The sequence below is a fragment of the Notechis scutatus genome, chromosome 1 (assembly GCF_049901735.1).
Source record: "Notechis scutatus isolate UNSWTSFEM ecotype Mainland chromosome 1, rNotScu1.2, whole genome shotgun sequence".
Taxonomy (NCBI): Eukaryota; Metazoa; Chordata; class Lepidosauria; order Squamata; family Elapidae; genus Notechis; species Notechis scutatus.
Window position 1 is genome coordinate 84,648,676 of NC_142009.1, and position 23,046 is coordinate 84,671,721.

At 40.0% G+C, this 23,046-nt stretch overlaps 1 protein-coding gene across 4 annotated transcripts in view; it reads left to right on the top strand.

Moving 5' to 3' along the window:
• The first annotated feature begins 648 nt into the window (after window positions 1–648).
• RGS17 (regulator of G protein signaling 17) overlaps window positions 649–23,046 on the top strand; it is a 65,343-nt gene continuing 42,945 nt past the window's right edge. For 2 of the 4 annotated variants that reach the window (XM_087969902.1, XM_087969918.1), the window contains exon 1: window positions 649–774. The gene's annotated coding sequence lies outside the window, so the exon portion shown is untranslated. Of the gene's footprint in view, window positions 779–17,163; window positions 17,231–23,046 lie in introns of all 4 variants that reach the window. The other 2 variants (XM_087969914.1, XM_087969907.1) reach the window with 2 other exon arrangements.

Sequence of the window (23,046 nt, forward strand, 5' to 3'; positions counted from 1 at the left end):
TTTTTAAAGGCCTTCTGGTTAGTGTGGGTGGCATCACGCTGAGATTCCCTGCCTCTCCCCTGTCCAACTTCAAGAGTACCGTGGAAACCCTGTTCGCCTCTACGGCAGCGTTTGGGTTCCCTTCCACAGCATCTCCCTGCCGCTTGTCACACGCCGCTCACCTGTACGCGAGAGCCTGCATCCCACTAAAAAACACGTGGCCAGCCGCCCCGCCACGCAGAGGCTTGCTAGAGAGAGAGAGAGAGAGAGAGACGGAGATCTTCCAATTCCTTCCCCCGCGTCTCCTGCCCGCAGATTCTAAGGGCCGGCTGCTCTCCCTCTTCGCCGACTCCCCGCTTGCCCTCGCCCCCCACTTCCTCCGTGGAATCTCCGGGGGCAAAGGAAGAAGCCGAGGGTGGGCGGGGGCGGGGGGGGGGAAACGCGGAATGAGTCACGCTGGAGCGAAGCAGGGAAACTCCAGCTCCTCCGCCGAGGCCAACGCGATTAAAAAGCGCATGCGCGCCCGGAGCCTCTGCTCTGCTCCCCACCCTCCCTTCCTCGCTTTCCCCTCTCCCTCCTTTCCTTCCTCCCTCCCTCCTTCCTTTCCCTCCCTCCCTCTCTCTCTCTCTCACTCCCTCTCTCTCTTTCTCTCTCTCTCTCTCTTGCTCTCTGTCTTTCCCTGCCGGCTGGGTGCTGAAGTTGGGCGGATGGCAGCAAACCAGCTCCGCTAGGGACCAGCAGCACCAGCCTTTTCCCCGGGATCGTTCAGTGCCAAGCACACACCACCAGGCGGGGGTGGGTAAGATGGACCGCTTTTCTCTCTCTCTCTCTCTCTCTCTCTCTCTCCCTCCCCCCCCTCCGCCGTCTCTGTCTCCTTTCAACCCTCCGCCTTGGACAAATCGCTGGCACCAAAATGTCTGCTTTATAGACCGGTGCTTGGAAATAGACCTCGATCTCGACCAGGCGAACCGGGAGGGAGGGAGGGAGGGGCTGCCTGCCTGCCTGCCTGCGTGGAGTGCGAAAGCTAGAAACTGGTGGGGCTGACGGCGGCCAGAGGTGCACGCCTGGGTTTCTTGGGTGCGCTCAATGTGTGTGTGTGTGAGAGAGAGAGAGAGAGAGAGAGAGAATGTGTGAGCGAGGGCGCGCGCGCGCGAGTGTGTTCGAAGTGTGTGTGTGTGTGTGTGTGTGTTTTCGTGTGGTGGTGGTGTGTGTGTGGGGGGAAATGTTGTTTCTTTCCAGTGATGCAGAAAGGGGTGGGAGGGAGGGGAGAAGAGGGGAGAGGCTCGGCGTGGTGGCTTTCCTGGACCTGCCCTCCTCACGCTCGGTGCTGCCGGCGGGAAGATGCTGAGGGATGTTGGAGCGAAGGACTTGAACCTGACCGAGTCAGGAAGGAAGAAGAGATTGGAAGCGCTGGAAAAGGATCTTAGGAAAGGAAGAGAGAGAAAGGAGCGGAGGTAGGAGAGAAGGGGAAGAAGCTCCATAGGAGTACAAACGTCCTTTGCAGATGTAAAAAGAGACATCCCCTCCTTCCCACCAGGAGATAATGCAATGTTGGAACTTGCTTTGCCTTCTCCAATCTCTTTGGCAGCTATAGAATCATCTTCTCTTCTCTCCTCTCCCTTCCTTCCTTCCAAATTTTATCTCCTCTACCACTCTCCTTTCCACCAGTCTCTAAAAGGAAATGGCATTCTTTCCTGAAAACAAACCATTCTTCAAAACATGGTAGAATTGGTCAGAAGGAAAGGAAAAGAAATGAATCCTAGAGTAGCAGTTTTGAAGTGCCCACATATCACACACACACACACACACACACACACACACACACACACACACACACGTAACTGAGGAGGTGGGGTGCAGAGTTTTTCCTTGTCATTCCTAAGGTCAGCCAAGAAAACATTTCCTGCCTTTGCCAGTCCATTGGAGTTTCTTCTACTTGGCTGCCACCTATTTAGTGCCTTCTCCCCGGCTGCTCTTCTGAGGACGCATGAAGTTGGAGGAAAGGCTTGGCTCCATTTAGGGACCCAAAGATGTCAAATGAGGGTGGCGGCGGGGGGGGGAATAGTGGCTGCTGTAGAGACAGGCAACCAACAGGATGGTTGTTTCTGATTAGGCAAGAAGAGCACCAGAAGGGGGTCTAGCGAGGTTGAGTCAAAATCTGCCACACCGCTCTTGCCACTCATTGGAAGTGGCATCTGAAAGGCTGCTTCATAGATTGCCTTAGCAGGTTAGCTTGACCACTCTGCTGGTATTGAAATGCAAAGAAAGGAGGGAAGGGCCTGGATTTTTGATCGATAGCTTTTTTCCTTTCAGAATCTCCATCTTTCCCTCCAGGATATAGCAGAGTCCAATGAATCAACATGCTTTATTTGTAACTACCTACTCTGCTTCTGTTGTTCCTTTTGTAGTTTCAGATTGCTGTAATCTCTCCAGCAGGTTTAGATAGAGGGGTGGCTCAACATCTTTTCTTTCGAACTAACTTTTAAAGAGAGGGAATCAAAAGCGACTACTTTTACGTATAGTTCTCATTATAATCTGTTGTGTTACAGATCACTCCAGAATTGCTGTTATGATGCTATTTTAAATGCCTACATCAGGGATCATATTCAGACTTAATATGGGCCAGTGGGTGTGTTTCCCCCCAAAAAGCCTATTGAGCCTTCAAGTACAATATATTTGTAAATGTGCGTCACAGAATCTTACTTTCTAATAATGATTCTTGTTATTCTAGTGTTCGTAGAGGCACGTATACCTAGGGTAGCCCCTAGCCAGTCTCCAACCTGTTCTGAATGTTTATTTATTTTATTTATTTATATTTATTTTATTTATTTGGTTTGTCAATTGCTTACAAGATAATAGGTATAAGTAAAAACATAGTTATGAATACATGGATACACATAATATATATATTCTTTTATATATATAAAAAAGAAACAATAGGACAGGGATGGTAGGCACGTTGGTGCGCTTATGCACGCCCCCTACAGGAAAGGGGTGAGGTCAATAGTAGACAGTCTAAGGTTAAATGTGGTCATTTTAATAAAAGTTCCTATAAACAGAAAGCATTTGAGCCTTGATTCATCATGGTTTGGTTACAGTTTGATTTGGTTAATTTAATCTTATCTGTGGTTTTCATTAATTTGTGGGTTTCTAACACTTATGTATCTTTTCTTATTCTTATGGTAGTTTTGGCATTCAACATCAAACCCTCCTGCACTGGGTGCTTCAGCACCATCATCAAGAATGGGTCTGTGTTGGTAACCCAGTTTCGGTGTAGTTTTGGTTTCTACTTGCTGTTTCCATAGCAGTCAAGTTTTTATAGGGTAGGGTTCTAGCCCTATGCCTAACTCTCCTCCTTTATCCAGGCTTGGGATCCACCCAGTGTCCAGCTCAGATGGAGTTATCTTCTCCTATTGAGAGTCCTTAGGGATTCAGTAGCCTATAAATGTAAATAATCATCACAATGATATTCTATCATGTGTTTTAGTAGATAGTTTACTCGGAAATAGTAAGGTGGAATTTATTGGGAAATTAATATCAGTGTGGTTATTTCATTTCATCTTGTATTATCTGAAATTTACCTTCTGCTTCCTATCTCCCTTCTCTTGCATATTTATTCAAATGAGCCACACTGAGTTCAGTAAGAGTTATTTCCAGATGGATGTTGATAGGACTACAGTTTTAGATTGAAATTAGAAAAGTCAATTCCTTTATGATCCCTTTATTAAAAAAAACAGATTAGCTAAGATTAAGCATTCATGGAAGAGTTCTGCCACAAACTGTGTTTTATATGAGTGAAAACTGTATGAATAAATTTCAGTGGGTAATAGAATTTGATCGCTGTATGATCCGAAATGTTCTGTTCATGAGTGTTGGGATAGCAAAGCTTCACACAACTGTTCCTCAATTTGGCAGTCTCTTCAGTGTGACTCATTGTTAAGATCTTCCTAGGTTCCACATTTTGTGTTTCTCATGCCTGTGTGACAACGTGTCACTTTTAACTACTTTGGAAATTGTGTTGAAAGGTAGTAGGTAAAATATTTATAAACATAAAATAAAATATTTTTGAAGCTATGTGAAGTATGTGGAAGTTCTCACATTGTCCCTGTATAAATCAGACCTATTTATGATACATATAGATATCACCAGTGTCAAAAAGGCGAATTTTACATTTGAGACACCAACGAAGTTAGATTTTGCCTAACTGATACTTTATCCCATTCCACTTTTTGCTAAAAGCTAGAGAGTCACCTGAGTTATAATTTACTAGGTTTACTATAGAAGTTTCGTTTTTATTTTCCCTGTAATTCCCAGCTCAAAAATGCGGAGTATAGTTGCAGAACATAATGCTTCTTCTAAACATAAGTAATGTCACAAAGGAAAGCATTAGATATAAAAACATCAGCCTTGCCTGTCTTGCTCAATACATTTGCTCTTAGTTGGAAAAATCCAATACTTCCATTTAATTCCCAATCAGGCTGCTGACTGAGACTCTTAAATTTAAGAGATTATAAGCAAGTTGCTATTGACCCTTTGTACTAATACTCTTCTAGGATATATTCTACTTTGAGTTTAATCAATAAAGAGAGCTTTTCTCTAAGCACTGCTACTTACAAAGGAGCCAACTCTTGGTACTGTTCTACGAATATGAGTGTATCTGAACAAACAGGATAGAAAGGTAATCCAAGACAGCAATAGCAATATAACTTAGACTTATATACCGCTTCAAAATCCTTTACAGCCCTCTCTAAGCTGTTTACAGAGTCAGCATATTGCCCTCAGCAGTCTGGGTCCACATTTTACTGACCTTAGAAGGATGGAAGGTTTACTATTTTCATGGTCTGCACTTTTGATTGGAGTATTCCAAAACAATAAATCCAAACTTGTATTGCAGGAACTAGAAGCAATTCATGAAAATAATGCTAGGGGCCCCTGGAAGGATACACAATGAAATTTTATGGGAAAAAAAAATATTAAATGGCAAAAATGTCAGAAAATTACCAAATCTTTTGAGAGGTTAAAGCATTTTGCAAAATTTCAGGTAGGAAAGCTTGACATATTTTGAGATTTGGCAGTCTCGTGGTATTTCAGCCTTCAAAAAATAATATCGGGGTCTGTGGACACTGCTGAGATGGGTCATTGTGCTATGGTGCCATAGGCATTATACTGCAGATTCTTTTGGGTTTTGCAATTGTCTTCAAATAATAATGGAAGGAATGGAAATATTTAGGAATCACTGTTATGGAGTCCATAACTTTTAAAGACAGTGCAGACCTCTTTCCGCTTTCTTTTTTTTCTCTTATCTGAATGTGATTACCTTATTTCAAAAATTTCTTTGGAACTCTGCTCTTTGACATATTTATCTGAGCCACTGGACTATTTATCTAAACTTCTCAAAACATTTCTCAGGTTGTTTTTCTCTGAAAAAGAAGTGTTCTTATTTTCTGTTGTGTCATTGACCAGCACATTCTCAAATCAGATAGTTCTTTAAACAGGGTGTAGGAAAAGTTTTTTTAAAAACTCAGCAGGCAAAAGAACCACAGGGAATTTATATTGCAGCCCATTTTCTTAAAGGCGCAGTAACAAAACATCACATCTGCCTTTTTTCAATTCTGAAGTATATCTGTTTTTCTTGACTTCGACGGTGTTATCAGTACAGAGTAGGTAGTTACTAAATCCTTGACTCTTGGCGAAGCTCAGCCTCTATTTACAGTTGACTCATATTGTAGGCTTTATTCTTGTTAGGTAATCATGCAAACTCATCTTTTCAAGAGCATTGCTTGCCACAGTGGACACATGTAGCAATTCCTCCTGAGTCTTGGTTAAGAGTGGGGAAAATTAATCTCGCATCTGATTCTAAGGATTCTAAGGATTCTAATGGACTCTCGGGTGTACCATAGCAGTGGCCAAATCTCTTCTTGAATACCTTGTTTTTTCCTATATGAGTTCTATTTGGGATCAACACTCCTATAAATAGGATTCATAATGCATATCTTTGGAGTTTATGATCTCTGGATACCTTGACTGGGATGCATCTTTTTTGTCTTCCAAGTGCTGGTGATCGTCTTGGTTATGGCCTCCACTTAGTTCTTACCCACTTTCACATTACTTTAGTGATGATATGTGTCTGATGTAGTTCACTTCATTGATGATAGCAATAGCACTTAGGCTTATATCCTGCTTCACAATGCTTTACAGCTCTCTCTTTTTTAATGATAAACTGTATTTTGTCTTTGTTGAAACACCCATTGCCAGAGGATTCTCCATCACCTTCTTCAGAAGGTCATCATGCTCCGCTTTGTAGAAGCAGCAGTTATCAGATCATCATGTGCAATTCTTTGATATTTTCAAAACATTCATGGTTATTTTCTTAGAATATTTCACTGTGTTGATTTGATGATACAAAGATAATGTAATTAAACTATGCTGCCTCAATGGAGAGTTCAGTGTGCATAGCTACGTTCATGTTGCATCTAGGGATATTTATTCATAATAACCTTTCTCATCTGAGATGGTGAAGATATGGTGGGGTGGTTTTTATTTTTGGCTCCTTTGATGTTCTTTTCTGTGGGTATCAGGAATTGTTTTCCTTTGAATGCTTTGTTGAAATCTTTTGGGGCTAGACACACCCAAGAGTTGCATGCTGTTTACCCATGCTAGACACCTTGCCATTCCATATACTTCTATGTTTTTTCCATGACCCTTTAAGCTACCAATGATAGCAAAAGGAATTTTCCTGTATACAAATCTGTGATTGTAATATTTTCCTGGAAAAGAACCCAGTCTTAGTACACCTGAATTAAATCCCCTTTGTATTCTAGTTTTGGGATGTATTCTAGGTATGTGTATCATGTGTATGAGATTTATGGCAATATGAATCATGCTGATTAAGTAGCAATGGCTGATTATCAATGATTCACTACATGTGATTTGACTTCTTGTTAGCAGAACATTCTATTCACGTGATGGTCATCTTAGCAGAAGGATTTACTTTACCCATATGATAAATATCTCTTGACATGCCTTTTAGCTGAGTCCAAATTAATGGCATAGGTTCTGCAAATATCTATGAATTTGGGACAATGGTATCCTCAAGTCAGAAGAGAGGGTATCAAACACGTCAGTCTAATTAAAACAGCATTGTTCAATTGTGAGCATAAACTGGAGAACGTATGTCCAAAATGGGTAGAATTTGCAGTTGATCGTGTGACACTTTTATCATTTGGACAAAAGTAGCAGGAGCCTGAGGATGTGCATGTCCAAGGACAAAGCATGGTGATATCAAATGCAAGAAAAACCAACGATTTAGATGTTGGTTTGGCCAGAGAGCTGATTAGTAGAATCCCATAATAAAATTTTACAGGAAGGAGGCTCAGCCATTGTTTCTAGTTGAATTTATATCTTTCCCATACTATCAAGCTATCTTGTTTAGCAGAATCTGGGCTTTGTTGAATGATAGCAATGATGCATACATTAAGATTCTGGACATTTCTAATGAATCATCCAAGCATCTTGTCTGTGCCCTACCAGCAATAAGAACAGTATGAAAGGACCGAATGCTAAGCTTTCCGTTTCTAATTTTGTTTGCATTTTGCCAAAAGTAAGTAAAGCTTCTTCAGGGTGAACACATGTCTTGGTACCTTCATGACGGGACCAGGTAGTTTCTTTGGCAGCAGTACAAAAGTGTTTGCTTTTGGTTATTTTACAACTGATGTAAAATAATAAAATGTAAAACTGAGGTAAGCTCCTCAGCCCAGACAGAATTGGTCAGGTTCTATTAAACCAGTAGAAACGTTTGTGATAAACATTGAAATCAACATTTCAGGGTGTGTGTGTGTGTGTGTGTGAGTGTGTGTGTGTGTTTTTTTTAATGAGAAGAGCATTTTTATCCGTTGCTCCTCATTAACATAGAGGAAATAAATCATACAAGATATCCCCAATAAGCACAGAAAGGATGCAGGTTGCTTTTATTAAAATAGTGTCAAAGTTAAAATTACGGATGTTTTTGATATAATAATAATATGGAAATCATAAAAGAAACATACGGCTTTACATCCAATTGTCTGTATCGATGGACCTGTCATGGCCCAAACGATCAGCAGCAGCATGAAATCGCAGCTGCACCTTCTGTGGAGTGCATTAGTCTCCTTCTTCCACTTTTCTCAATTCCCAGGAGAAAAATGGTCCACAGTTATCTGCCTTTTCTTGTTATGGTTGACTTAAAGCAGGCCTTCCCAGGTTGTGACCTGCCAAGGTAAGGATATTGCACTTAGACTTGGTTTATTTCTTTTTTCCTACCTATTTGAGTTAAATGATAAAAGCAGGAGGTTATCAAGAACGAAAAGCTAGGAACAAGGATGGGGCTTTTTTGTCCTGAACTTGAAAACCATTAATATTTTCTAGGAAGTGAAACAGAAGCATGCTTCCAAGACTATATGACAATTAGTAGCTCCCACTCAGGATACATACTCTTTCTCAGAATCAATGTCAGTGGCGGAAGGACTTAATGAGAAGGATGCTACTGCAGTCATGTCCTCTTCGTAGGTTACCCTCCGACACTAGTTGGCCTTTATGGGAAAGAAAATAATGGCATAAATATGCCTTGCCTGGCCTTTTTATTTTTTTACAGCTAATTAAATGGAAAATGTTATTGTTTCTTTTCTTTTTCAATCGTGCTACAAAGACATTTAGATGTCCTGAACCCCAGTTTAGAAATGGTCCTCTAACAGTTTTTAGAGGACACATTCTCAGGATTCAGCCTTTGTCTTCTCTCAGCCTACTCTTAATTCTTAGCTGCCTGCAGTGGTGGGATTCAGCCAGTTCGCACCAGTTCAGAAGAACCGGTTGTTAACTTTCTGAGCAGTTTGGTGAACTGGTTGTTGGAAGAAATCATTAGGGCAGAGAAGCGGTTGTTATATTATTTTAATCCCACCACTGGCTGCCTATGTCCAATTTTAAAACACTGTTTTCTGTCTTTCCCAATACAATTCTGGGTGTGTCTACAATCTTCAAAATCTTGGCCACCTACCGATTTCTGTTGAAAGGCTAAAGTGTGTGTGTGTGGACATGCCTCTTCCATTCTGGCTACTAGCCCCTACATCCATGGTTGCTTTGCTTTGGATCACAGGATACAACATCACCTCACTTAAGGTGCAATGTTCCATTCAGGTATTATGCAGACTTCATATGTACAGGTAGTCCTTGACTTACAACGATTCATTTGGTGACTGCCCAAAGTTACAGCGGCACTGAGAAAAGTGACTTGTGTCTGTTTTTCACCGTTACAATCATTACAGCATCCCCATAATCATGTGATCAAAATTCAGATGCTTAGCAACTGGTTCATATTTATGACCGTTGCTGTGTCCCAAGGCCATGTGACCTTTTGTGACCTTTTGATAAGCAAAATCAATACGGAAACCAGATTTGCCTAACAACCGTGTTACTAAGTTAACAACTGCAGTGATTCACTTAACAATTGGCAAGAAAGGTGGTAAAATGGAGCAAAACTCACTTAACAAATGTCTGGTTTAACAACAGAAATTTTGGGCTCCACTGAGGTCAAAAGTTAAGGACTACCTGCATTTAAATGCTCTGCAAAACTGTTGGCGCTGTTATTGAGCACATATTCAGTGGTTTAAAAAGGATTGTTTTAAAAGATCCAGCCATTTAAACTAAGAGATGGATACATTCCTGGCCCCATCCTATTTGCATTCAACTCTGCCAAGCAGTTTTGCATAGCAATGCTTTCTGTTATTATTTTGGGAAAGAAGCAGTGTCATTTTGCCTATTCTACCAGCATTTGAAATACATTATCTTTGTGAGATACATCCGGTTGTTGTCAAATGCAGCCACTCATTGCCAGTTCTGACATTCACTTGTAAGCGTCCTTGCCAGTTTGCTTATTTAGGAACTGGGATGAAATTGTTGTGCTTTGGGCCAGTTTCCTTTTCTAGCCCAGGTGACAGGAAGTCAGTAAACCTGTCTTATCTGTTCTGGCATGTTGGCAAACCTCAGACCAAGATTAGCCCAATCAGCTGGTCTGTAGTGAAAGACAAATTGGGATGAAATGAGAGAATGCTCAACCTTACTGATCTTCCAGAACACTGGCACAGCACATATCAATTGTGTGTTGATACATGGCAATTCTGACCCATGTTCAGCCTAAGTCAGTGGCCTCCAACCTTTTGGGCACCAGGAAACAGTTCTGTGGACATAGGTTTTTCTGAGGACCAGAAGGGGCGTGATTTTGTGTACTGCCTGCATCTCACAGATAGGGCTTTGCTTATTTGCACAGCCCAGTTTCTGGCATGTTGTGGCCCGATGCCGCTCCATTGGACCAGGGGTTGGGGACCCCAGTGGCCTAAGTGACAGTTTACTGTTGTGGTGCATTTCTGTGCTGGCAATCTGTCATATCATGGATGGTGGCTGGACCTTGAATCCCAGGCATCTGTCCACATTCACCAAACCTTCCCCAGCAGCACACTTCAAAGAAAGCAATGAATGGTTATTTTTCCCAATAGCTGGGAATGCTGAGTAGGAAAGAAAACATAGCCTGAAGAATCTGCTTTGCAATTGTGGCAAGGCAAGGTTGCAAAAACAGGACCATTAAGTACAGTGGTGGGATTCAAATATTTTTACTACCGGTTCTGTGGGCGTGGCTTGGTGGATGTGGCTTGGCTTGGTAGGTGTGGCTTGGTGGGCGTGGCAGAGGAAGAATACTGAAAAAAACCCATTCCCTCCCCACTCCAGGGGGAAGATTACTTCAAAATCCCCCCTCCCAGTAACCTTCTTTCCAGCTCCGTTCTCCTGTGCAGGGCAACAAAAGAAGATGCAGTCGATCAGCTGGGACTCGGGAGGAAGAGAATAGATGGGGGTGGGGCCAGTCAGAGGTGGTATTCCAAACTACTCAAAATTTCTGCTACTGGTTCTCCAAACTACTCAAAATTTCTACTACCAGTTCTCTGAATTACTTAAAATTTCTGCTACCGGTTCTCTGAACTACTCAAAATTTCGTTACTAGTTCTCCGAACCACTCAAAATTTCCGCTACCGGTTCTCCAGAACTGGTCAGAACCTGCTGAATACCACCTCTGATTAAGTAGCCTCACTAGTAAAGCAGAACAAATCACATCCGTGAGGTCCCTGGAAATTGCATTGGTGTATTTTTCATGGACTGAAGGAACACACTTGAATATCCCGTGAGGATGAGCCCTTAGATTGTATCTTTTTAATTCTTGTTCTGAGGAGATGTCCATAAGGAAGAAATTTCCAAATGTTTCTACTAGTTTTATCTTTTGGGGGGGGGGGAAATGTCATTTTGTAAAATTTATTAGTAATGTTATGGATTGGTAAAAAGTAAGACAAATTTTGCAACTGGAAATTATGTTCTTATAGAGAAATCTTCAATTGCAAAACACTTTCTAGAGAAAGTAAGTTTTTCAGATATTCTAAAATCAAAAGAATTTTAGTTTTCATTCTTAAAATATATTTTATAAGAAAAATATTTCCTATTGAGTGGTCAGGCTTTAAAACAATTTCAAAGTGAAAATCTGAGTTTATTTGATTCTAGCTTTAAGTACCACTAAGCATTTTCATTTTTTTCCTTACCAAATATTTTAGTTGAATTATTTATTCAGTTGAAAGTTATTTAAAATAATTTTCTAAGCATTTGCTTAGAATGCAAGTTTAATTCAAATAAACCAAAGAAATTAGAACATGGCCAGCTATTCAGCAGCAGATGTTTAAATTATTTTTAATGCTTTTTTAAAAATATAGCAATATAGCTGATACTGCCCTGCAATATATATTGTTTTTAATAATTCCTCTTTAATTGCTCTTTTTTGCTGTATCTTCTCTTGGAATTATATAACAATGGGCTGGAAATTCAGCTGAGAAATCTGCCACTTAGAAGTTCTTAATATTGTTCACCACAGTGTCATATCTTTCAAGGTCTTTATGCAATTTTTTGGATGTATTAATGCTCAGATCCATATCACAAAGCAGAATATAAAAAAAAACATTTCATGCAGGGAAGCATATGTGATAGCCCTTCTATTGTTCCCCTTAGCTAAATAAGTTTTATAACTTAGTCTGGTCATCCTAAACTGGACTACTTAGTTCTAGTAGTTAGTATTCAGCTGCCAATCCAATTGCTTTTATATATAAGCATACAATAGATAAAAGCAGCATCTTGCTGAGGCAGCCAAATGATGACCTGGTTTAACTCAGAAATTACAAATTCAAATGATGATGCTATCTTTAAAACAACCTTCTGCACCTTTCAATGGGAAATCCAAAACCTTCCGACATAAAGTAACAGAATGACAGAGTTGGAAAGGAGCTTGGAGACCTTCTAGTCCAGGGGTGTCAAACTCAAGGCCCGTGGGCCTGATCTGGCCCACGGGGTGCTTAAATCTGGCTCGCGGGGTCACCCTGGAGACAGCGAAGGACCAGCCCGCGGTGCCTCTGCCAGCAAAAATGGAGCTCAGGAGGGCTGTGGGCAGCCATCCAAGTTCTGTTTTTGCTAGCAGGAGGCCGTTGCAGCCGGAAACAGAGCTCAGGAGCCCTTTTTTGCTGACAGAGCACTTGGGCCACCACAGGCGCCTCTGACATGAGTGACCTCGAGCTGGCCATGCCCCCTGGCCACACACCCCTTCCCCTGAGGTCAAACACAACCATAATGCTGCCCTCAATGAAATCCAGTTTAACCCCCCTGTTCTAGTCCAACCCTCTACTTAAGCAGAAAACCCTATATCATTCCAGACAAATTCCTATATCATCAACAATATCAAAACCCTCATCAACAATATCAAAACCCTATATCAACAATATCAAAACCCTCATCAATATCAAAACAATATCAAAACCCTCATCAACCCTATATCAACAATATCAAAACCCTCATCAACAATATCAAAACCCTATATCATTCCAGACAAATTCTTTAAAATCTCGTATTGGAACACCTACAATTCTGGAGGCAAGTCATTCCACTGATTAATTGTTCTAACTGTGAGGAAATTTCTCTTTAGTTCTAAGTTAGTTCTCTCCTTGGTTAATTTCCATCCATTGGTTCTATGTTGGAACAGATTTTCCTTAGCATCCCCCTAAGATTTAGACTGCAGAGCTCTTGAACATGCATTGATTCATGCAATGAAATTGATAGAAGAATTCAGAGCGAATGAAAAAATCCGGGTTGACAGGCTTTTACAGTAAAAATGCCTTTTGAACTCAGGAGCTGTTCATCTAGTGCACATTTTTCTTTTTACAAAGATTATAAAGGCTTCACATTGCAGACATTGGACTGATGCTGACCTCCTTCATTCACTGCATAGTACTGTTCTCCACTAATTACCATGTGCAAGGTGGTATATTTAGTTCCATTCATTTAGTTCTCGTGTTATATAGTCCCTTGGGAGGGAAGAGAAATCATTTGTTTCATTTCATCAGTTCAATACCAGGATAATTTCAGGAAGAAAGAATAGAATTCTGTATGAGCTGAGAATTGCTTGCAGAGAAAGAATGCATGTTATTTTAAAGCTTATGTTTTAACGAGATTTTGATTATCTGTTTTGTAAGTGGTTTCAAATCCTTGTGATCAGTATTTAGTATTATATAATCATAGAATGTTCAGAGCAGTTCATATACACTATTCAATATCTACAAAAATAGCAGATTTATATTTGGATCCAAAATACTTGTTTGGTTCGTGGGGGACATCGCTGTTCGCTCAATAGGGTTAATTGAACACACCACATATATAATAAGGGAGAGGAAGTGATCAAAGAGCAAAGTTTCCTGCAAAGAGACAAAGGGTTTAAAAATGAAAACTACTACTTTTATTGTGAAAGTTTGGAACTGATGTGACTGAAAACTTCTTTCTTTCTTCCTTCCTTCTTCCCTCCTTCCCTCCCTCCCTAATATCAAAAACATAGGCAACCCTTCATATTTATTGGGTGTATTAATTTGATGAGCACATCTATTTAGCCCCAAGTTCAAATCATCAATGAAAGTGATGAGCAAACCCAAACTGGGATAGGTACTTCTTGGACCTTCTTGACAATAATTACTTGATAAGTACTCAAATGATAACTACTGTTTCAAAACAGCTTGTCATCACATTAGATACATAAGTGATGATAGCTTCCTTCTGCCATAATACTTCCTTTTGAATCATAAAGGTGTCACTATAGGAATTGATGGTGGGTATCTCAGGCTACCATTCTGCACTCCAACAAAATTAAATACTTCAGCCTTTCCAATCTGGTATGTCAGCTTTCAATTTACATAAATATTAGCCAGTACTTTCAACATGTCTGGATGGATGATTTGCAGATGGCTTTCTTTTTTCCATTACTCCTTTTTGTTGAATCCCACCCACTCACTCTCTCTTTTTCCTTCCTTTCATTGCCTTCAGACAGCTTCCTTCCTCCTTCCTTTAGCTCAGTCTTGTCTTTTCTTTTTTTGGAATCTCAAGCCTATGTATTTTTTTCCCTCTTCCACCTTTCTCTCAATTTGGGATCCTCTGACCTTCATAAATTAGGTTGAAGGCCACCTGCATAGATTGCCCTGGTTGTCTCGGGAGTGAACAGCAGATCAATGAGAACATTAGATGCGTTTGATCACATTGCCAGCAATCCTGTCCCTTTCTGTATTCAATGATGTCATAACTCTTTTCAATAAATGTACTTAACTTTGGTGCCAGGAAAATAAATTTGGACACCATCCCTACATCCACTGATGCGACTTAATTCGGTGGAACTTATTACTGAATAGATCTTATTCAAACTTTTTTAATGGTTGTTTTCTCTTTAATTGCATATTTAGCCCACCTATCCCATTTTTGTCATTGTCTTGTCTCTGTCTCACAAAACTCTTTTGTAACACATTTCCTGAATATAACTGCTTCCACTCCCAAAATTTCAAACTTGGCTGTTATATTTTGGCTACATGTTTAAAAATATTTCATTTTCATAATTACATCTATTTGTAATCAACAACTGCTGAGGAGGATATGTGTTTAAGACAAGGGTAGTGAGTATTACAAAGTATCCAAATTTAGTTTATTTCACAATAAACAATTGTCTTGCCTAAATAACATTAAAAATAAAATCTAGTATTGTAAAGAGGTCCAGTGAACAAATTATATCTTGCTATATTTGAATATTTCCCAGCAGCACAACTTGCATAGAGACTCACTGACTGGCAATATTTGTTTCCTTTTTTATTTTTAATCCATAGACCAGAAGGATGTACCAGCATACTTCCTGAGCCCCAGGGGCTTCCTTCTAAAATGTTCATTTTGTGATATTACAATTATCATCATTCTTTGATATGTAATTTGTTCCCACATGTATCAGTTGGAATGGATAATTGGCCACAGACTTGGTAAGCCTTGAAAGCTGTTTTGTCATGTCCTTGATCTTGTAGACAACTCATCTTCGGAATGGTTGGGTCCAGCTGATATATGTTTGCTTCAGTTTCTCTTAGTAATGAATCACCAACTATCATGGATCCCTTTTAATTTTCTTATGGGGTACAGCAGTGTTTCTCGACTTCAGCAACTCGTATCTTAGCTGAGTAGACTTTCCAATGCAAATAGATGTGGTAGAGATATGAAGCAGAGAATTAAGGAAAAAAACAAAGGGGCAATAGGGCTGGGAAGGAGGATAAAACATTTGCCTAAAGAGAAAAGGTTCTGTCAAGTTAAAGATGTGGTCTCAACGTTACAACATTTGATGTCAATCTTTTACAAGGCTATAAGCCCCGTGAGACTTGCATCCAAGGAGATGTTGCTAAATTTTTCTTTTAATAAAATTTGTTACTGAAAAGGTGATACCAGATCCCTGCTGATTATCAGTGAACTATTACTTTCTGACATAAAGAATTGATTTCTGATTCTTAAGGAAGAGGGGGCATTTTGTTTGGGTTTGATTTTAATCTCAGGAGATTGGCAGACCTATGAGAAGGGGAGGGACCCACCAGTAAGGCATGCAATGTGCCAAAAAATACCCAGAGTTTCCCAACATTATTGATACATTCTAGAAAATGATTTGATAATTGTTTGTAGGTGTTTGAGAAGGGGGGGAGAGGGAAGTAGGGACATCTCGTATCCCTGTCTTCACACAGTCCCACATTAAAATTGCCCGTCTCCATTTCAACGTTTCCTGTCCTCTTGGGTTTTAGTCATGATTTAATCTTTCTAAATTTTTAATTGTTTTGTATTATCCTTTTATTGTGTTTTAAGGCACCCAGAGTCTGTAATAGTAAGAGGGATGGCGTATAAATTTAATAAAATAAATAAATAAAAACTTAAAGAAAATCATCCTTGATGGACCCTCACTGGTGAGGCACAATAAGGCTCAGCCATGAGGTGAGTGCAATCTGTGTGGGAATACTTTTTGTTGACTCCAGGACTAACCTGTTCATAGGAAGTGTCCAGATTATTCAGCAGGAAGCATTCATCTAACCCAACACAGTGCACAAACAGGAAGTATCCCTTGTGGGGTCCTTGGTGCTCTTTGAGCTGGCTTGTTTCCTTGCATCATGATAATGCAACATGATCATGATGTTACCTAGTTTGGGCAATATAACCATCTGCATTAAAACAAGGAAGCTCAGAGACCACCAAGGACACATCATATCAGCCCTGAGCTACAAATATTCTCCTTTCATTAGAATTCCTTGTACAGATAGTCCTCAACTTGTGACCACAATTGAGCCCAAAATTTATGTTGTTAAGTGAGAATTTGTGAAGTGAGTTTTGCCCCCTTTTTATGACCTTTCTTGTGAATCGTTGCAGTTGATAAATTAGTAATCTGGCTGTTAAGTGAATCTGGCTTCCCCATTGACTTTGCTTGTCAGAAGATGGCAAAAAGTATTCACAGGACCCTGGAACACTGCAACAATCATAAATATGAACCCCAGCTGCCAAGCATCTGAATTTTGATCGCATGATCCATGGGGATGCTGCAAAGGTTGTAACTGTGAAAAGCGGTCATAAGTCACTATTTTCAGTGCCGTTGTAACTTTGAACAGTCACTAAATAACCTGTTGTAAGTCAAGGACTACCTGTATTGAGCAGCCATTCTGGAGATTCATTTTTCATCTTTCACAGCTCGGTGAAATTACACAATTCTCACAGAACTTTTCCTGTATGTTTTTCTCTTTCTGTTCTATTAAGTTTATTGTTCACAACAATGGGAGAGCCAATTGGACAATAGCTCAGACAGTTGAAGAAGACATCCATTGTAAGTTCACCTCTCTTTTCCCTCCTGGTCATATGACTCAGAGCAAAGCACCTGCAGCCCACTCTGTGCTTCCCGGTTCACTCAAAAACATGCAATAACATGGGGAAAGCAATAACAAACCCACCCATCGTGTTACTTTGTCCCAAAGAAGATCCTTGCTTTGGCTGTTGCTGGTAAAGCAACCTGGGAAGAATTTCCAGCCACTGTATTGTGCATGCTTTCCTCACATCGTTTCTTCTTTCCAAGCCAACAGAATGTCGGAATAAAATTATGTAAAGGTGTAGGGGTGTGGGTGTGTCAGATCTCTTGTTGGCACAAAAACACTCTGAAAACTTAACAAACATGGCATAAGGAGGAATGGTGGGGAAAGAACAATTGAATTCAAAAAATGAAGGTAACAGTGGAAAAACAAATCCAGAAATACCATGCCTTCTAACGGGAAAGGCACTTACTTCAGCAGCACAGTGAAATGATGCTGATTTGAAGCCCCTTCTATCCTCCCCATCAAATGACCTAGAACTGAGCTAGTATTAAAGGACTGAAAAGAAGTCCAGAAGTCGTGATCTGCACGTGTTCCCTGACTTATTATTAACTCTCTGTTTCTATTCAGTAAGGCTGGGCAAAGATGCTGCGCAAAGCATGTTACTGCAAATAATGCCCCTCTCTTAGAAGGGAGAGAGTACTTAGTTGCATGTTTGCTTCAAAAGCCGTTTCATGGGGTTGCACACAAGCACTTGTGTTTTGCCAGCAGTCCAGTGGAAATAGTGTCTCTGCATGCACACCCATGTTCAGGCACTGCAGGCAGCTGTCAAAGCAGCTGGTGAGCCTTGCAAAGGACATGCCTGTTTTAATGCTTCAACAAGAAGTGCTTTTTCATCCTGAAGTGCCTTACAAACCATCTCTTTTATATTCTGTGCAGAGCCCAACCATTCAGTCCATTTGAGAACGTTCTCAATTAAGTCTGAACGTGGAATAATGGCAAGATAGAATTGCAGTAAATGCTATCATTCATAGCACTGAGTAAGACCTATTTACATCTTATTTGAAAGGTACTTTGGCAAACAGACACTTTATACTTTAAAAATGAATCTCCTGTACTATTATGCAATATAATTATTCCATTTAATTTCACAGTTTTTATGCCTAGTAGTCTGCCATCTTTTCCCCTGTGTTCTGCTAAGTCTTCTTGGCCATATTCTGTTGCATACTGTTCATTCCTGCAGTGGGACTGACTAGTCTTGTTAGGTACCACTACAGAGTTGTGTAGGAGAGCAAAATAGGAAAAGCATTCTGTTCATATAATCATGAATCAACCCTGATGCAATGATATTTCTTTTTTATAATAGGTGACAGATAGTTGGTTGATAGGTATGGAGAGGAGTGGGGGGACAGACAGACCAGACAGACAGACAGGAATTGATAATGCAGTACACAGTCTGTATTTCATTTGTCCTTTGAATGTTTTCTAAAGACTATAGTTGCATTGGACATTGAATTTCACTGGACTGGATTTCAGTTCATATAAAAAAAAATGCTGGGAAAGCTATTAATAATCAAGTTTGTATATTATTAGATATCCTCTGGGATTTGATATTATGTTGCAAATTGTCTGTTGCTTAGGGAGTATAAGTCCCAAGAATATTTAAACTAACCTAAATTCCAGTAAGATACAATGTCCAATGTTTTTAGTAGCCCAAAGAACGACTTGTATAATTTCTGTTTGGGTTTTCAGTCTGAACTTTCCCAGGGGAGGTGTTTTGAAAATGCTATGCTAATTTTCCTAGACTAAATTGTCCAGTCTTACAGATCTACATAGAATATGAAGATACACTAATACAGGTCTCTGAGTTTCACTTTCTAATAAACTTGCTGATACCTCTAGAGATAATGGGAAAATAATTGTGAGCATTCACCCCTGGCACATCACTATATCCTGACTTTTGAAGAGAGACAGAAAAGTTAATATCTATATTGAAATCCATGCAGAGGTAGTATTCAGCAGGTTCTGACCAGTTCTGGAGAACCGGTAGCGGAAATTTTGAGTAGTTCGGAGAACCGGCAAATACCACTATATCCTGACTTTTGAAGAGAGACAGAAAAGTTAATATCTACATTGAAATCCATGCAGAGGTAGTATTCAGCAAGTTCTGACCAGTTCTGGAGAACCAGTAGCAGAAATTTTGAGTAGTTCGGAGAACCAGCAAATACCACCTCTGACTGGATATTTTACAGTATCCTTCCCCTGCCATGCCCACCAAGCCACACCCACAGAACTGGTAGTAAAAAAAAATTGAATCCCACCACTGAATCCATGGATAGAAAAGAAAATTTCCAATGTAACTGTACTTTCAATGGAAGCTAAGATTAAATCATAGTAACAAAATCAAAATAGGAATTTGGGAATCTCTATTCTGGAAACAACCTTCCTTCCTTCCTTCCTTCCTTCCTTCCTTCCTTCCTTCCTTCCTTCCTTCCTTCCTTCCTTCCTTCCTTTCTTCCTTCCTCCATTTTTCCTTGAAAATATGTAATGTTTAATTATTTGCCTTAATTCCATAAAGTAAAAGTGATAATTCTGCAGCTTTAATCTCCCATAGCCAAGAAATAAAGCTCAGTTTATTCCTTATATGGTATATCTGAGTTTACCTTTAAGTATTTTAAGAATGCTTGGAAAATGCAAATATTTTTAGCATTTGTTAGTGTGCTTCTAGAAAGATTACTTCCAACATGCTAGATTAATTTTATGTTTAAACATAATCCAAATTGGAGTATAAATCCTTTCACTGAGAATTTCATTGCATTCTTCAATATTAATAATTGTGCTACCTTGCAAAGAGAAAGCAATATATGCTTGTAACATTACCTTGAAACATATTATTCAAAACCGGCACCTTTTGTAGTGGGGGGGGGGAATCACCAACTACATTGCTTCATGTCAGTAGAGTGTATACAAGCACATACTGTAGATGTGGTCAAAAATGCCAATTCTTGTTTGTTGTTTTCTTTTCTCTCTTATGCATCAGATCGTTTTCCATTTCTTTAGACTCAACTGCATTCTCTGGTGTTTGTGGACAAGAAGAAGGTTGGAGCACATGATTTGTATTAACCTGGGAAACAGGTTCTAGTTCCAACCTTCTACAACAGGAGTGTCAAACTCAAGGCCCCGGGGGGTGGATCCAGCCCACGGGGTGCTTAGATCTGGCCCACGGGGACACCCTGGAAATAATGAAGGACTGGACTGTAGAACTCCGTTTTCTGTAGTAGAGGGTTGCAGGAGGCCGTTGAAGCCAAAAACAGAGCTTGGGAGCCCATTTTCTCTGGCATCACAGGCGCCCCTGACACAAGTGATGTCAAGCTGATCATGCTTATCCTAGCCATGCCCACTCCACACACACACACACAAAGCCAAGCACAGCCCTGATGCGGCCCTCAATGAAGTCCAGTTTGACATCCCCGTTCTACAAAGTTAGCATCACCGTAATTCACAGAGGACTTTTTTCCTTCTTGTTGTTGTGATTAACAACTTTCTGCAGATGATAATTAAGTTACGAAGACCTGGAGTATAAAGTTTTCAGTTTCCTAAACTATGGCTAGGCAAAGAAGGGAGGAACAATGCCTTCCCCAACAAACAACTTTACCTCCCTTCCACTCTCCTTTCTTCATGTATTTTTTCCCACCAAATTGGTTTGAAAATAGCTGTGAAAACTATTTGCACAGGAATAAACTTCAGAAAGGAGAGGAATTGCGTCTCTGTGGTCCTTAGTGTTAGAATATTGAATCGAGGCAGAGTTTCCGCTTGGAAATGTACATGCCACTGAAAAGGATGTAGCACAGATAGAGAAATGAGAGCCCCATCCTGGAGTGTGGATCACGTTTCACAATGGAAAGCAGTTATTACTCATCCACAGCACATAACTTTCATTAAGTACATAAGCAGATATGCACACAAATTGACATTCTTGCCTGCCTGGCATGCAGGTGATCATGAAGCTTGATTTTGGGTAAAAGCAAAATGAATTATTTTGGAACCGTTGCACAGGGAACAGAGTAGATCAGTGTTTTTCAATCTTAGCAACTTTTAAGATGTGTGAACTTCAACTCCCAGAATTCCCCGGCTAGCCTTGCTGGCTGGGGAATTCTGGAAATTGAAGTCCACACATTTTAAAGTTGCCATTTAATGACTTTCCAAACAGCTAATTGTCAACTAAAAACATACTCCTTTGGTCTTTTTAGCTGCCAGAAAAAGGGAGTGGGGGAAAACAAGGCATTCTTGAAATGCCTAGATATCAACTCAGCAGCCCAAAGTTGTTGGAGCATAAGAAGGTTATTGGAGAGAATGATGGATGACTCTTGGAGACGGATGTGTCCTATTGAAGAAGTCACATCCAGGGGGTGGTGGAAAGACCAGGGTCAAGGGGAAAATGTATGATGTGATTTAGTACCGGCTGCACCCAGCCACACGCCAACATGGCAATTTCTAATAAACCAATTTATTTTTTTCTGAGAAGCAGCTAGAGACTTTTGCTTTGAATGAGGGGGATTTGTTGGAGCCCTGACACTAACTCTTATCCATTGTCTTGTCCATTTCTCTAATGCAGTGTTTCTCAACCTTGGCAATTTTAAAATGTATGGACTTCAATTCCCAGAATTCCCAGGCCAGCAAGGGAATTCTGGGAGTTGAACTCCCCACATCTTGCTAAAGTTGCTAAAGTTGAGAAACACTACATTAGAGAAACGGACAAGACAAGGAAGGACAGCTGATTGGACCCAGTTATCCCTCCCCCCCATTTTGTTTCATCAAAATGAGGACAAGTGTCCCATCAAATTGTCACCAAGCTAAATTGTGCTCACTACATGATCTCAGTTTGCATCACGTCCCAGAAAAAATTGGGGGGAAAAAGAGAAATTGCATAAAACAGTGTATTTGTATATCACCACTCTTTCATGAGTATATCAAAATCAGAAAAAAATAGCACTATTTCCAACAGTTAAATACCTATTTTTAAAAAATATCAGTTATATAAAACTTAGAAATATTACATTTCTATGATGAATGTTAAAATTGGCTCAGCCTATATAAAACAGTAGCAAATTAAATAGGAAAAAACTGTCCACATAACCTATCACACCATTACCTTTTGGGAATAAGCAATATTATACAAAGTGCAAAAAAGAGAAGGGGTAGTCAAAAGATAAGGGGTAAAAGAAAAAAAGAGGAAATTAACCATGTCCAGTTTAAAATCAAATTACTTTTTCATCACCGCTGTAATTGCAAACAGTCACTAAACGAGTTGCTGAAAGAAAGACTACTTATACTTCTTTTAGACTATTATTTTGTCCTCATTCGTTTATCTCATAAATGATTCTTGAGTCTATCAATTTTTATTTTAGCACATATATTTTCTACGCAAATCCTCATCACTGCATTCAACCTATTTTTGTGTTTTCGTGTACTGGAGTCGCCTTAGATGAGTCTATACATTGACTTTTACTGCTCATCATGAGCAAAATGTTTTTCAGTAAGATGGAGAAAGAAGTAAACTAGCTTCCTATCTCAGCCACAGCAATACCATATGCAGCATTTCTGTCAAGCACAGGGAAAATCAGGAGATGCAGGCAGTTCAAATGAGTATAAAGATTTATTGCAAGCTTAAGGTCTCTACAAGAATCTGACCAACTAACAGTCAAGGGAAATGAGCGGGAGATAAGACAAGCATTCAAGGTAGGCTAGACTCAGATCTCTTGTGGGCATGCAGGGACTCATGAGTTATGATGCGTTTGACCCCTCTCTCCGATTCAGCCTGATCATCTCCTACAAT